The 13,883-nt window shown below is 47.0% G+C and overlaps 1 pseudogene; it reads right to left on the bottom strand.

The window, feature by feature from the left end:
- Positions 1 to 1,932: 1,932 nt before the first annotated feature.
- LOC147692026 (uncharacterized) overlaps positions 1,933 to 13,883 on the bottom strand; it is a 35,112-nt pseudogene continuing 23,161 nt past the window's right edge.

The following is a 13,883-nucleotide window of genomic DNA, read 5'->3' on the forward strand; positions in this document are numbered from 1 at the left end:
CAACTCCACACCCCTGCAAATGACACAACTTGCACCTTATGAGGGCTTGGCTTGGCTTGGCTGGTTGGTCAGTACAGTCTTTCATAATATTGTTTGGGGGGTTTCTAATTGAATAAACTGAAATTGTGTAACATTTTTGGGCAATTTTTTTGTCTTCCATCTAGGAGACTCAGCTCATTCCCACCGACCATGGTTGTTGGCACCGCTGAGGAATCTAACAACACCAGGGGAAGTCCACTTCAATGAGGCCCATGGAAGAACACGGCAGCCAGTGGAGTGGGATTTTGGGCTCCTAAAGGCAAGATTGCATTGTCTGGACCAAACTGATGGAGTGCTCCTATACTCACCCGATAATGTGTGCCAAATCACAGTGGCATCCTGCATGCTTCACAACATGACCTTGCAACAGAATATTCCTTACATATTAGAGGATGCAGACCATGAAGAGCCTCAGGGTGAGGATCCTGAAATGCCAAATGAAGATGATAATGGTAAAGAGGAAGAAGTTGACTTATGTCAAAATGTCATTGACAGCTTTACATTATCTGTGAAAGAACTGGAGCCCCTGTTTGTAGGATAAATCAGCCCTTAACAGGGAATATACAAAAAATGTAAAGACACACCTGGGCACGGTATTTTACAAATTACGAGGGCAAAAACCTCTAGGACAATAGCAATGACAATTAAAAAGAGCAAACAATTATTACCATAACTGATATCCCAAAAATTATTTATTTTTCATTTTTCCCCAAATTTATCGGAAACATTTCTTTTCTGCGAATATATTTTTCCATATATATGATTTTTTTAAATAGTTTGAAAAGGTTTTATGTTGCCATACTTCTCAGTGAACACATGAAACACAGTGATATGTAAGACAAACATGTATGTAAAACTGGCAATTCATTACACCATAAGATACATAATCATTAATCAAGCTACATGCGTTTCGGCAAAGCCTTCGCCAGGACTCCGTCACAGTAATCACTGTATCTTGTAGTATACATGTAAATCAATGAGAAGAGATGAAAATAACTGGGCGCAGAAGGAATGCTGCAAAGATTGTGGAAAGATACCAGTCCTTTGGAATCTATAAATGTATGTTAAAAGTTAATGGCCCACTGTCTGAGAATGGGCTAGATAGGATTAATTAATCTTGAAGACGCTGCCTGAGGAGAAGAAAATGGATATCGACAAAGTAGCTGACTGCAAAAGATGATTCTTGATTTTTGATGATATGTCAAACATCTGTAAGATTTCTCCAGAACTAGTGTGGTTCATGTGTTAGTGTCTCATCATTGTAGGACATATATATTGTGGCACACCACTGAAACTTGGGTGTGACATTCCACCATATACTGGAACAGTGGATTGGAATGATCCTGTGTCTACAAAAGGTACAAAAGGTAGTACTGCCATGTTTTTGTCTATTGGTGTTATTAAGTGAGCCAAAAGATCTGGCTCCAGCTGATGACATTAGTCAATGACAAGTTGCCTATTCAATCTTATTCTTTTGGATATATCCCCTTCTTGCATGTTGGCAAGGTCTGGAACTGGAAATGTGAAAACTGGCACTGATTATTAGTGTCATGTATGGGTTGTTATGTTAGTGAAAATGTGGACCGACAATTATTGGTCAAATGGAATTAACATAGTGGTAGAAGATTTAATGGTGTATTTTTTGGGGAGTCGTGTTTGGACACTTGAGAAAAACATTACCTACTTGCTAATTCTTTATGTTTACACAATTATTTATATTTGTGTCATTGTAAAATTATGATGGAGGATAACACATGCATCGATAGAGTTGAGATATACAACACCAGCCTATGAGTTTCTGAGTTGTGAATTTATTGAAGTAAATGTGAAGAAATTAAACAGATTGAAAATGAAAAAGACAACTAAAAAATGAAAGTGAAGAAGTCAGTCATGGTGAATGAAACCACAGTTGAAGAGCCAACATTATTTGAAGTCCAGTGTCCAAACTACAACTACCTCAGAAAGGTAAAAGTATCCAGAAATGTTCCACAGAGTGAATGCTAGTGACACACTGGAGGAAATTAGGTTTTGGGTTTCTTGCTGGTGGTGGTGAAGGTCTTGCCATCCACACCTCTTGAAAATTTGGATGAATGTCCCCTCCTGTGGGTGTGTGCAGGATCCACAGTTGCATGGCATGGGGTGGCTGCAGGTGTTTCTTCCAGAGGCAGCCTCTTCCTTCCTGTGGCTGTTGCAAATGTAGATGGGCCAAATGTTGTAGGACCATATGAAGGGGTAAATGGTACTGGGAAAGCCTTGCACATATGGATGTAAATATCCTGCAGCACCCCAGTCAGGGAGCCCATATTGGAGTTGTGAGCCTCAATCTGATAATAGAGCTCCCTCTGCAACTGCTTCATCTCCCGGAGCTCGGTGAGTACATGGCCCATTATGTCTTGGGACTGATGATAGACTCCCAAGACTTGGTCTATGGTGGTCTGGCTTAGAGTGACCCCAGGGGCCTGACTATGCTGGCCCGCTGAATCCCTCCCATGACCCCTAACCCCACTACCCTGTGCCTTTGGCCAATGTGCCCCATCCAACTGGATCCTGGGTGAGCTGCAGCTGGTGGTGCTGTGCTCTCAACATTACCCAGGACTGGGAGACACGCAATCAGTGTCACAGTGGTAGGAACATAGGAAGTGGAGTCTTTGTTTAGTTGAGTTACTACAGCTGGGCTGGGAGGTGTTGGTGTGAGCTCAGAGAGACTCACTGGAGCTGTCTGCCCATGCGGACCAGATGGCCCAGGATCCTCATCGTCATCCAGATTACCAGGAGTGTTGACCTCACTCAAGTCTTGATCCTGGGCTGGAGTGGAGGTCTCTTCAGTGGCAGATTCCTTGCCACGTGCTCAGGCAGTTGGACAAATTGAGAAAAAATGTCTTAGTAAAAGTAGTGTGTAGTATGCATCCAAATCGTTTGAGACACAGAATGTACAGATCTAGAAGTAAAAAAGGTAGAGATTATTATGATGATAGCTTTCAGTTGTATAGAACTAATTATTCTAGCTTTTATCAATTTAGAACAGTACAACTTCAAATAAGCAGATGCCCTGAAATGTTTAAGAGGTGATTAGGAAGTATAGCTAACATCTGCCAACCATTCAACCCAGCACAGTGGAGATGTGAAATGGTTAATTGACAATTCCAAGGCCTAGCTGACTTCATAACAAACATTTAAACAAGGGGGATGGATGTTTGGCATTAGTCATCATGTGAACAGTGCAAAGTCAATTTTTGCAATTACCACTTATATTCAGCATAGTAGTTTTCATACCTTACAATTTGTGGGTCAAGACAGTTTGATTTGTGGAACTTGTGACATCAATTCAATTGGTTGAGAAGAACAGGACAACATTCAGAAAACAACACAAACCATTTTCAGAAAAGAGCATTGAACAGGGATTGATCACTACATGACACTTTATTATATATTAAAATATGTTAGACAAGAGAGAATGAGCAATATGAAATAGAAGTATTCTTTTGACTAAACAGAAACAGAGTATCATGGTAGTTGCAGTCATTTCAAAGACAACTTCCCTACACTTGCAAAATGATTAGTGGAACATATCTGTGCAGAATATGCAGTTGAAATAGGAAAGACACTTACAATATGACACACATATCATTATGTGACATGTAATGGAGATTGAAACCTGTAATCGTAGGTGTAACACAATACATTCGCACAAAAAATCCAAATAATCTGATACTGATAGTTTGAGGTTTCTCGGTTATGAAAATGTGTGCAGAACACATTGGCAACAGCTGAGTTGAGAACAAACAGGACATTGAGGTTTAGTGATACTTTGTAAAGTGTAGCTTACCAGCCTTCACTCCATCAGGTATTTCTATCAAGCCTTTAGGATGTTGAATTTGGAAGACCTTCTCCTTCTCCAGGGAATGGGTAATAAGCGGGGCCTGGGAGAATCATCACCAGTCCTCTGGGCCTCTATGTGACACTTGGAGGCCATGGAACGCACTCTCCCCTGCAGGTCGTTCCACCTCCTCCCAGGGGCGGCTCCTCCATTTGGGCAGAGAAGCGCCGCCCCACTGCTTTCTTGCAGTGCGAGAAGTAGAAAATAAAATGGTATTTTGAATACCATTTTATTTTCTGCTTCTCACGCTGCGAGAAAGCAGAAGGCAGGGGTATGCCTGGTTGAGGGTGGGCTGGAGGATATGCCTGGTTGGGGGCGGGCGGGTCTGAGAGGAGTGGCATGCACCACTCTGAGTACCCTGACTGTTTGGTCGGCCCGGGTGCCGATTAAAGAGGTCATGCGCACTCTACATTTTCTCTATGTAGGCTCCATGTATAGAGAAAATCGCCTCCCTACAGATGCCCGGCTGGGCGCTGTCTGGGACTCCGCACCAATCACAACGCTGCCATTGTAGCGTTGTGATTGGTTTAGAGGAGGGGAGGGAGCATGCCTGTTCCTGTTCCTCTTCAGGAGCAGGAGAATGCGGGACAGGCCCAGGAATAGAGATGGCGCAGGACCAGGGTCAGGTAAGTTTTATTTTTATTTTCTTTGACCGACCCACCCCCTGCAGTACCCCCGCACGATAATCCCCGCACAACCCCATCTGCCCCACCAGCCGCGAGAATTGCGAGCCACAACAGCCTCTTCCTAATTTCCTCCTGTATGTGCAGGTTGTTACTACAGCATTCACTCACTATACTATTCTGGTCCACATTTGCCTTTTCTGAGATAGGGGTATATAGTGGACTTGGGCCCTAAATAATTGTGGCTCTACTCTTATGATTTCATCCACCATGACTGAAAATCCTTCCTCAGTAAAAAGGGGATTTTTGGGGCCTGGCATTGTGCAAAGAAATATGATTGAATAAAAAAAGTAACCACAAGGTAATGAATGAAATAAGCTAAAGGTACAAGAAACAGTTAAAAAGAAAAAAATCACCTCACTTAACTGGAAAAAGCTCTACTACAAAATGTCATGGTGCAGTGGAATAGCAAAGGATCATACTCTGAAATAGAGTGTGTTTTATAGTGTGGGTGTTTCCATTTGGCCAATAAACATCAGGGTGTGTTCGAATAGCATTCATCCAATGGCCATTGTGATGGAGCATTGTTGAGCGTGTGCCACAGTGGACTCTCTCCATCAGGGAACTGCCACTAGGAGCTAGCATTAGGGTCCGCCATGTCAGCAGCAGTGTGCCGTGATGGCAGGGGTGGAAATACTCTGTTGACTTGGACAGCACGTCAGCCTTCATGCATATAAATATGGCGGGTGAAAGACCGTCAACTTGGCAGAGTACTACGGTCCACCGCAATGGTGTGACGCAGTAAGACCGCCAGGATCTAAATCAGGCCCAGTGGCAATTCCTTATACTTACTGAATTCCTTAATTTATATATGCTTACATTTATAGGAAGGGTCTCTAGCTCTATTATTGACTATATTTGTATATCTAGGTGACTTAGAATTATGGGTATCATTACGATGCTGGTTGGTCAGACTGCCAGGCGCTATTGCGGTGGTTAGGAGACCATTGACAAGCATGAGGGCGGTTCGGCCACCATTTCGAGATGCAACCGCTCGGCTGGGGGCAGAAACTCGTCTGGGCATGCTGCGACCCTGGAAAAGGGCCTCAGCACATGTCAATGCTGTGCAGCACCACCTGTACATCCATGAACCGTGTGCCATGCTCCATGTCATGCATGATTCATAAAAGGGGGTGGTGATGAACAGAGTGTCTGAATTAAGCAGACCACTCTTACCCAGTCCAAAGATCAGGGCTTGATCCATCACCGTTTTTTAGCTCACTGCACCATCCCAGCTCAGAACTTGGCTATATGCAAATTAGTCTGACCCTGGCCCAGTGCATCATGGGAACAGGGCAGACCAAACTACCAAGCCAATTCTTATACTGGGAAGGAAACAAGCTACCGGGGACCGGTGTCTGGCATTTCAGCCGTCTTCGGCCCGGCTTGCTTGAATCCTGATGGTGCAATGAGCTAGGGACTCACATCTGAGTATACCCTTCCACGCTTATGGTGGACAAAAATGATTCATAAAAGGGGGTGGTGATGAACAGAGTGTCTGAATTAAGCAGACCACTCTTACCCAGTCCAAAGATCAGGGCTTGATCCATCACCGTTTTTTAGCTCACTGCACCATGTCATGCATGGTGCACAGAGGAAAGTGTCATGGAAGGGGGCATTACAAATGCCCCTAGGGACACTTCTCCAGGAGCCAGGGGCCCTGTTTGGGACTACAATCCCTTTCCAACAACCTTTTCATGCCTGCCTCGGCACCGCCGCCATTCCTGGACGCTCTTTCTGACCGCCACATCATCCGGATCTATGATCCCGGAGGAGGCAGCTGTTTGGCGTCCAACAGCTGTAGGTCCAACCGCCAGTATCGTAATACGGCGGTTGGACCAAAGGCCTGTCAACAGTTGAACCGCCTACGACGGGCTGTCAGAGGTCGTAATCAGCTCCTGTATCCTGTAAGGGAAAGTAAGGCCAAGCGTTTATAGTGACCATAACCCACTTGCCTATAGGAAAGTATTTAATGTGGCTAGAGACTGCACATAATTAACTACAAAGGATAATGGGTCATGGCAAGTATGGAAATCTTCACACTTACTGAAGACAGTTTAGATCTCATGCATTGGTGTTTACCATCCACAGCTAGTCCCTCAAATATAATCTTTACCTTTGTAGAATTGGGAAGATGTATGAAAGACTTACTCACGAATCCACAAATAATTTTTGAGTCAGAACTCCCATGGGTGGTGTAATAAGGTCTGCAGATCTGTGATCCTTAGGATGCGTCGGGCCCAAAAGCAATTACATAGAGAAAGGGAAGAAACTGAATACGAGCCACAACTGAAACTAAAGTCTAGACCTTCTAAAAGAGTCCTAAGAAAATATAGTTACCTCATGTAAGTCAAAGGATACTCAGACTGTTGGGATAGCACTTAATACCAGCAAATTTTCTAAAACACCAAATCATACCCTGAGCTTGAATATTAAACCTGATTGCTGGATAGCTCATTTTGAAATAATCTATAGCTTTCTGACCAGTGATTTCATTGTTTTCACATTGAAACCGGTAAGCTACCCAATGCCAATTGATTTCCAGAGGTGCTGAGACAGAATATAGAGTAAAAAATATCGAATTGCACAAATATCGTGGCAAAAATATTGCGGGTCAGGAATATCGACAGGCAAATTCTCGTGGTCAAGAATATCGATTTTAGGTAAGTAATATTGATTTAAAAAGTATCAAAGTGTTTAATACAGTTTACAAAAATATAGTTGTTAAAAATATCGATTTTTATTAATGTTAGGAATCTTAGTATATATTTTATATGTGTGATATTTGTTTTTTGTATAAGAATTGTTTGTATTTTTATTATATGTGTTAAAATTTGAGTAGTTATTAAAAAATAAATTATTTGAATTTTGCATTTTTAGTTCTGTTACAGGTTGTGGGTTTATAGGGGAATAGGGTGGGTAGTAATTTAATTATATAAAACTAGCAGCCCGCCCCGACGTTGTCCGGGGGCAATGAGGCTTCATGTCCAACCGCCCACCCAGGCCTCTGCCCGCCCCGGCCCCCGCCCACCCCGGCCTCCACCCGCCCCGACATTGTCCGTGTCCCGGAGCCACCTCCCGCTCAGACATTGTCCGTGTCCCGGAGCCACCTCCCGCCCCGGCCCCCTCCCGCCCTGACATTTTACGTGTCCCTTTCACTTACCTTAGCCGGCGCTCCTGACTTCACTGCCGCTCGCCACTGTTCCTCGCCGCCTGTCCGCCGCTCCTCCCCGCGCTCCTGTCCGCCGCTCCCCCTCATCATCATGCACGTTGCGGCCAGCGCTACGTCGCAGCCAGCGCTATGTCGCGGCCGGTACTACTTCCAGGGGACTACTTTTTTTTTAAGTTACATTTTTACATTTACGTTTAATTTTTTTTTTTATAGCCTATGTCCATCTGCAACCCTGACATTTTCAACGGTGTATCGGGTGTGTGGATTGGCGCTGTGGTTCCCGAGTGTACCTGGCTCAAAGGTTTCTGTTCTCTCTTTATAATAGTAGTATAGATGTATTGATTATTTTTAGTAGTTATTAATGTATTTTTAGGTCTCGCGACCTATCATGCGCATTGAGCGGAGCGAGAATTCAAGTGCTCAAAATGCTCATCAAACCAAGGGCTTTTTGGTGCGATTTTCTTTGAGTTCACGTGAATCACGTGACCAAACAAGCACGCGCATCAGCCTCCCTCCCTCCCTCCTAATTGCATGTTTTTCACGGCCGCACAGCACATCAAAGAGCTTCTCCCAGCGTGTGCTGTGCGGCTTCTCCTCCCCTAATTATTCATGGCTGGCCGTACGCCTCTCGAGCGCATATGGCTCGTGTTGTTTCAGCACAGCATGCACCTCTCCCCGTCGGCTCCAGAACATCTTGGAAGCTCCCGGGGACTCTGCACGGCGTCAGCAGTCTCGGATTCCGATCGCCGTTCTTTGATTGTGGGCAAGTTGTTGTAATATGAAGCTCGTAAAAACGTTTTCCCTGCGCCTCACAGTGCCAATTGTTTCTCTTATACATAACAGTTCAGACTTTTCCTTTGCTCCCATACTCATGGTCACAGCGTGGCAGCAGTTCCTTTAAATTTCCAACTGCACCACATTGACAGTTGCTCCTAGACTACGCATGAGTCATGAATGTTCGCCGGCATATCATTTTATCATGATCTGTCAGCACCAAATTGCCCTCAGATTATTTTACACGTACTCTACTCAGCTTCACGCATTTGCAGTAACTTTTTTCTCTGATTACCTTGCGCTGTGCCTCCGCTGCAACACACAATATCGAACTGCGTCAATGTGACATTGGTCTTTATATCAAAAATGTACTTTTAGAGATGGGATGTCTTGCGCTTGCCTCAACTAATCGCTTTCACAAGTTTGCGTTTTTACGCTTTTAAAAAACAATCCTCCTGCTACACTTAAACATGGTGTCTCTTTCACTTTACAGCATATCACGCTAGTTCCTCTTTCTTTCAGCGATGCTCCACATTCATTTTCTGTTGCGCTTGACTTTTTCACCCCAAATCCACAGGCTGTCTTTCACAATCCTCATGGGGGTGTCAAGTGCTCCTCTCCACCTTCCTTCATGGGTTTGTTTTCCTGACTGCTTTCACAGGATCTTGAAGTTCACGCTGCGACTTTGTCATTGAGCCGGCAAGTCGTCGCCAAAATTATGTCGTAATATGAAGCTCTGGGACTAATAAGCTTGTAATTAAAAGGCTTTTGTTAAGCTTCATGGTCAGGCGTGACTTCTCCCCACACCAGCTCAGGGTAAACTGCAGACGAGTAGAACGTCAGGCTCATTTCAGTAACCACTGGAACAAAAAAACAATAACAAAGCGAACACAACAGATTGCAAAGTATGCATTAGCAGAGCACTAGTTTACAACACATATAACTAATCCCCATCTCTTCCGCCTTGTTCTATCTTAAGTTTGAATGCGATGCCCACATTGTAGCAAAAGTAAATAAATACCATTTATTTGTCAGGGGCATTTTTAAACTGCGTGTCCTGTGTGGCGCACAGATACCCCAGGTTTTTCTTGGGCACTATATGCAATTCTTTAGACTCCGCATGCTTTGCTACCACCATTATTTGCTCGCAGTAACTTCTGTCATGTATTGGTGTTGTAGTCTTGCACGTTGTCCAAAAACCTCAGGCGCCACTCTTGTTTTGCTTTTTCGAGGAGGGCCAACACTTCCCAAAGGGACTGTAACACTTCACATAAGCACCAGTTCCATTACACTAGAAGCGCAGCCTCCACAGCAGGCTCCGGCTCTCACCTCAAGTGCACATAATATTTATTATGTCTTTGTCTGTGAGGGGGTGTCAACACCATCAGCTGTGTACAAGCTGCGCATGCTGTATACACAGGCCGTCTCCCAGCACATACGGCAGCCTCTAGCTGAGTGCACCCCACATTTTTCTGATTTGCAGCATCTGACACATAATCCATCATCTGCCGCATAAACTGCAGATTTTAATAAAAGCGGTTGTAGCTCAAACGCATCCAAAGTTACAAACAATTCCGCAATGCATGTTGCAGCTCAGCGAAAGACCTTTCGCAAAGGTTAACTGATCACCTTTGTGCCACTTATTGAAAGGCCACTGGAATTATGTGGGTCGGGAGCACCGAATTATACGACAGAGTTCACTAAATTATGTGGCAAGTAAAGGAAAATTATGTGGCATGGTATTTTGTTGCATTTTTTTATATTACTACTCCATTATATTGCAATTCTTACTCATGGTCATAGTGTCTGTGCAAAGACTTCACCTTATTAGTGCCACTTTAACAAACAAAGACGGAGAAAAGCAATCAAAAGGTGACCGGTTAACTTTTGCAAAGGGCCCACCACTGCAAACAAAGCCACGTCGCCACATTTTCAGTAACTTTGGATTCGTTTGATCACAAACACATTTTTTCTGTTAAATTCTGCAGATTATGCAACACATGATGTATTATGTGGGAAATGTGGAATGCCCATAATTATGTGAAAATAGCCGCTTAATTGCATAATTCCAGTGGCCCTTCTTATTGATATATGTGTGTTTTATACTGGTCCTAATGAAATTAAACTCTTGCCCAGGCAGTGTTAACTGTCAAAATTACAAAATTATTGAGTAATGCTATCATAAAATATGACAAATTATGCCACATGATTTGCCTTTTCCTGCCACATAATGTAGTCAGCTGTGCTAAATAATTTGATCCTCACCTGCCGCATTATTCCAGAGACACTGGCTATATAAAACAACATCAAATTCAACCTACAAATACCTTCAGAGAATACCAACACGCTTGAACGTCTGGCCCCGAAAACTATGTCAGAGGCACCGCGTGGTCTGAAGCTGCACTGACATGCTGCCTTAAAGACACCTCTCAGGGGGGGCGTGGCTTGGACGCCGATCGGGATGGCGGCGTGAGCTCGCAGCTCCGCGCGGAGTCCCGCTAATTCTCCTGCTTTTCGCACCCTGGGCGACCCGTGGTCGACACTCCTACCCTACGAAATATAGGGGGACCACTGGGCATCGATAGGAGGTGGCTGGGGGACCGCTGGCCCCGAGGAGACCCTGATGAACGACGGCCGAGGTGTCGCTGAGAGTGAGAAGAAAATGGCGGCGGAGCGGGCCGGCGGCTCTGGACATCGACATTGAGCAGCTTTGGTACCGACTGGTGGGGGGTCCTGCAGCCGTGAGATAGATGCTGTGGGGACTGTGGCGACAGTCCTGAAATTCGGGGGACAGGGACCCCGGCGCCGCTCGGACCTCGGGGGCAATAGCTGGCTGCTATCCCTCCTCCTTCCCCCCCTCCTCCGGACCCCGGAGGGAGCAGATCGGACAGTTCTAACCCACTTGGCCCTTGGAGCTGCGGCGTCGGTGGTGACAATTGATCCTGTTCAATATTGGGAAGTTTGCGCTGTCCCAGAAGTGCCGGGACCAGACGGGTTCTTGGCCTGTGACGCAGTACTCTAAGATGGCGGCTACGGGAGGACCGGTGGCCACGGAACACGGACAGGGAGACCTGGCTGCGCTGTCCCAGGTGGGCGAGACCCCCCCGCCGGTGCTGGACCAGGAGCAACGACTGAATCGGCGCCTGGATGCTATACTGGACGCAATCACCTCGACCAAGGAGGCGTTGCAGCAGGACATAGCGCAAGTAGCTACGGGGCTGGGGCTATTGCGAGTGGACCATGCGAAACTGGCGGATAAGGTCAAGGACCATGATCAGCTACTATTGGACCTGAAACAGTCAGTGGTGACCGCAGAGCATAAGATCACGGACATCCTAGCCCGGTTGGATTCGCTGGAGCGTCGTGCGGAGGATGCCGAAGGCCGCAATAGGAGGAATAACGTGCGGGTCGTAGGCCTGCCGGAACGAATTGAGGGGGAGGATGCGGTGGCCTACATGGAAAACTGTTTTCGAACTGTGGTGGCACCGGAGGGGCTTACTCCTTTCTTTACTCTGGAACGAGCACACAGGGTGCCGGCTCGCCCGCCAGGGCTTGGCCGCCCCCCCCGACCGATGGTGGTGCGGCTCCTCCATTATAAGGACTGGGACCTCCTCATCCAGAGGACTCGATCTTTGGGCCCGTTTGAGGTGGAGAGCAGCAGGGTTACAATATTCCCGGATTACACCCAGGCGGTCCAAAAAACTAGAGCATCGTTCCTGGCGGTGAAGAAGGAGCTGCGAGAGGAGGGCATTCAATACTCCTTGCTCTTCCCGGGCAAGCTGCGGGTCATTTTGGATGAGACCACGCACTTCTTTCAGACTCCGGATGAAGCATGGCAGTGGCTGGAGTCCTACAGAGCGGGGACGGACAGGTCTCACAAGAGTAGGCGAGATCGGCCTAAACCGCCTCAGATCAGACAATCGCAACGCATCCGGTCCCGCAATAGGCGCCAGCGGGAGAAACGGGAGGCCCAAATGGCTGTGGACAAGAAGGACGCGCTAGCAGCGACGGCGGCCATTACGAGGTCGCAGCAAGGAAGTGAACTGGCTGAGACGGACTCTGGCGGCGAAGGCAGCAGGACGGGAGAGGACCTTTCGGAAGCGGAGAGCTCCAAGGGGCCGGTGGTGACCCCTCAGACTTCTGATTGGATATTCCATGGTTGAGGCTGTGTTGGGACTTGGTCAAGCTCTGCTGGTAGGGTGGTATCCTGTTGGCGATGGGGGGGTTGCCGGGTAGGGTGCTGCGTTGGCAGGATGGGATGGGAGTGCGGGGTGTGGGCTCTGCTAGCTGGGGTCGGCGATAACTCACCCCCTCGGGGCCCTTAAGGCCATCTGTGGTGGCGACCACAGGTTAGGACAATGTGTGGGTGGTTCAAGGTTTGGATCGGGGCTGACACTGGGTTTGTAGGCTCTGTCCTGGGGAGTGGGGTTTGGGGTGTTTTTCTTTTTAGAATCTGTTTCGGGGGGGCAACTGCTTTGGTGGGGATGTGAACTGGCATTGTTTGGCCTGGACTGTTCTCTGCTGGTATGGGGACGTTACCTAGCTTAAAATGCCTAACGTGGAATGTCCGGGGACTACGAACCATGATAAAGCGCCACAAGGTGCACGCATATCTGGTGCGGCGGGGGGTCCAGATTGCTATGTTGCAGGAGACCCATCTGACAAAAAAAGAATGTGCTGCGTTGCAGAAAAGATGGAGGGGTCAGGTGTTCGGCACCACTTACTCAGCGTACGCTAGGGGGGTATTGATATGGGTGAGAGCGGGGATACCGTTTCAGGTGCTAAATCAAGTGGTGGATCCTGAGGGCAGGTTTGTGGCGGTGGAGGGACGGTTGTATGGTAGGGATGTGGTACTCTGCTGTGTGTATGCGCCAAATGCTGAACAGGCCCGATTTTTCGATGGCCTTTCCGGGTCCTTGGCCTCTTTCCTAGCGGGCCCGGTGATACTGGGGGGGGACTTTAACTCGATTACGGATGTGGTCTTGGACAGGTCTCACCCTCCCCTTGTTGATTCCCCGGTACGCAAGTTAGCCATGCACAGGAAGGACTGGCAGGACAGGTGGGGGTTGCTGGATGTGTGGCGGGAACAGCACAGGGACACCAGGGATTATTCCTTTTACTCAGCTCTCCATGCATTGCACGTGAGGATTGATTCGGTGCTCTGTGGCGGATCCCTGGCCCCATTGATCTCACACATGGAATACTTGGCTAGAACCATATCAGACCATAATCCCCTACTAGTACATGTCCAGTGGCAACGGGAGCGCTCGGCAATTCCAACATGGCGGCTCCGGCCAGACACGTTGGAGGATCCAGTGTTTAGTGCAGCTGTCCAACA

This window comes from Lissotriton vulgaris, chromosome 9 (assembly GCF_964263255.1).
Source record: "Lissotriton vulgaris chromosome 9, aLisVul1.2, whole genome shotgun sequence".
Taxonomy (NCBI): Eukaryota; Metazoa; Chordata; class Amphibia; order Caudata; family Salamandridae; genus Lissotriton; species Lissotriton vulgaris.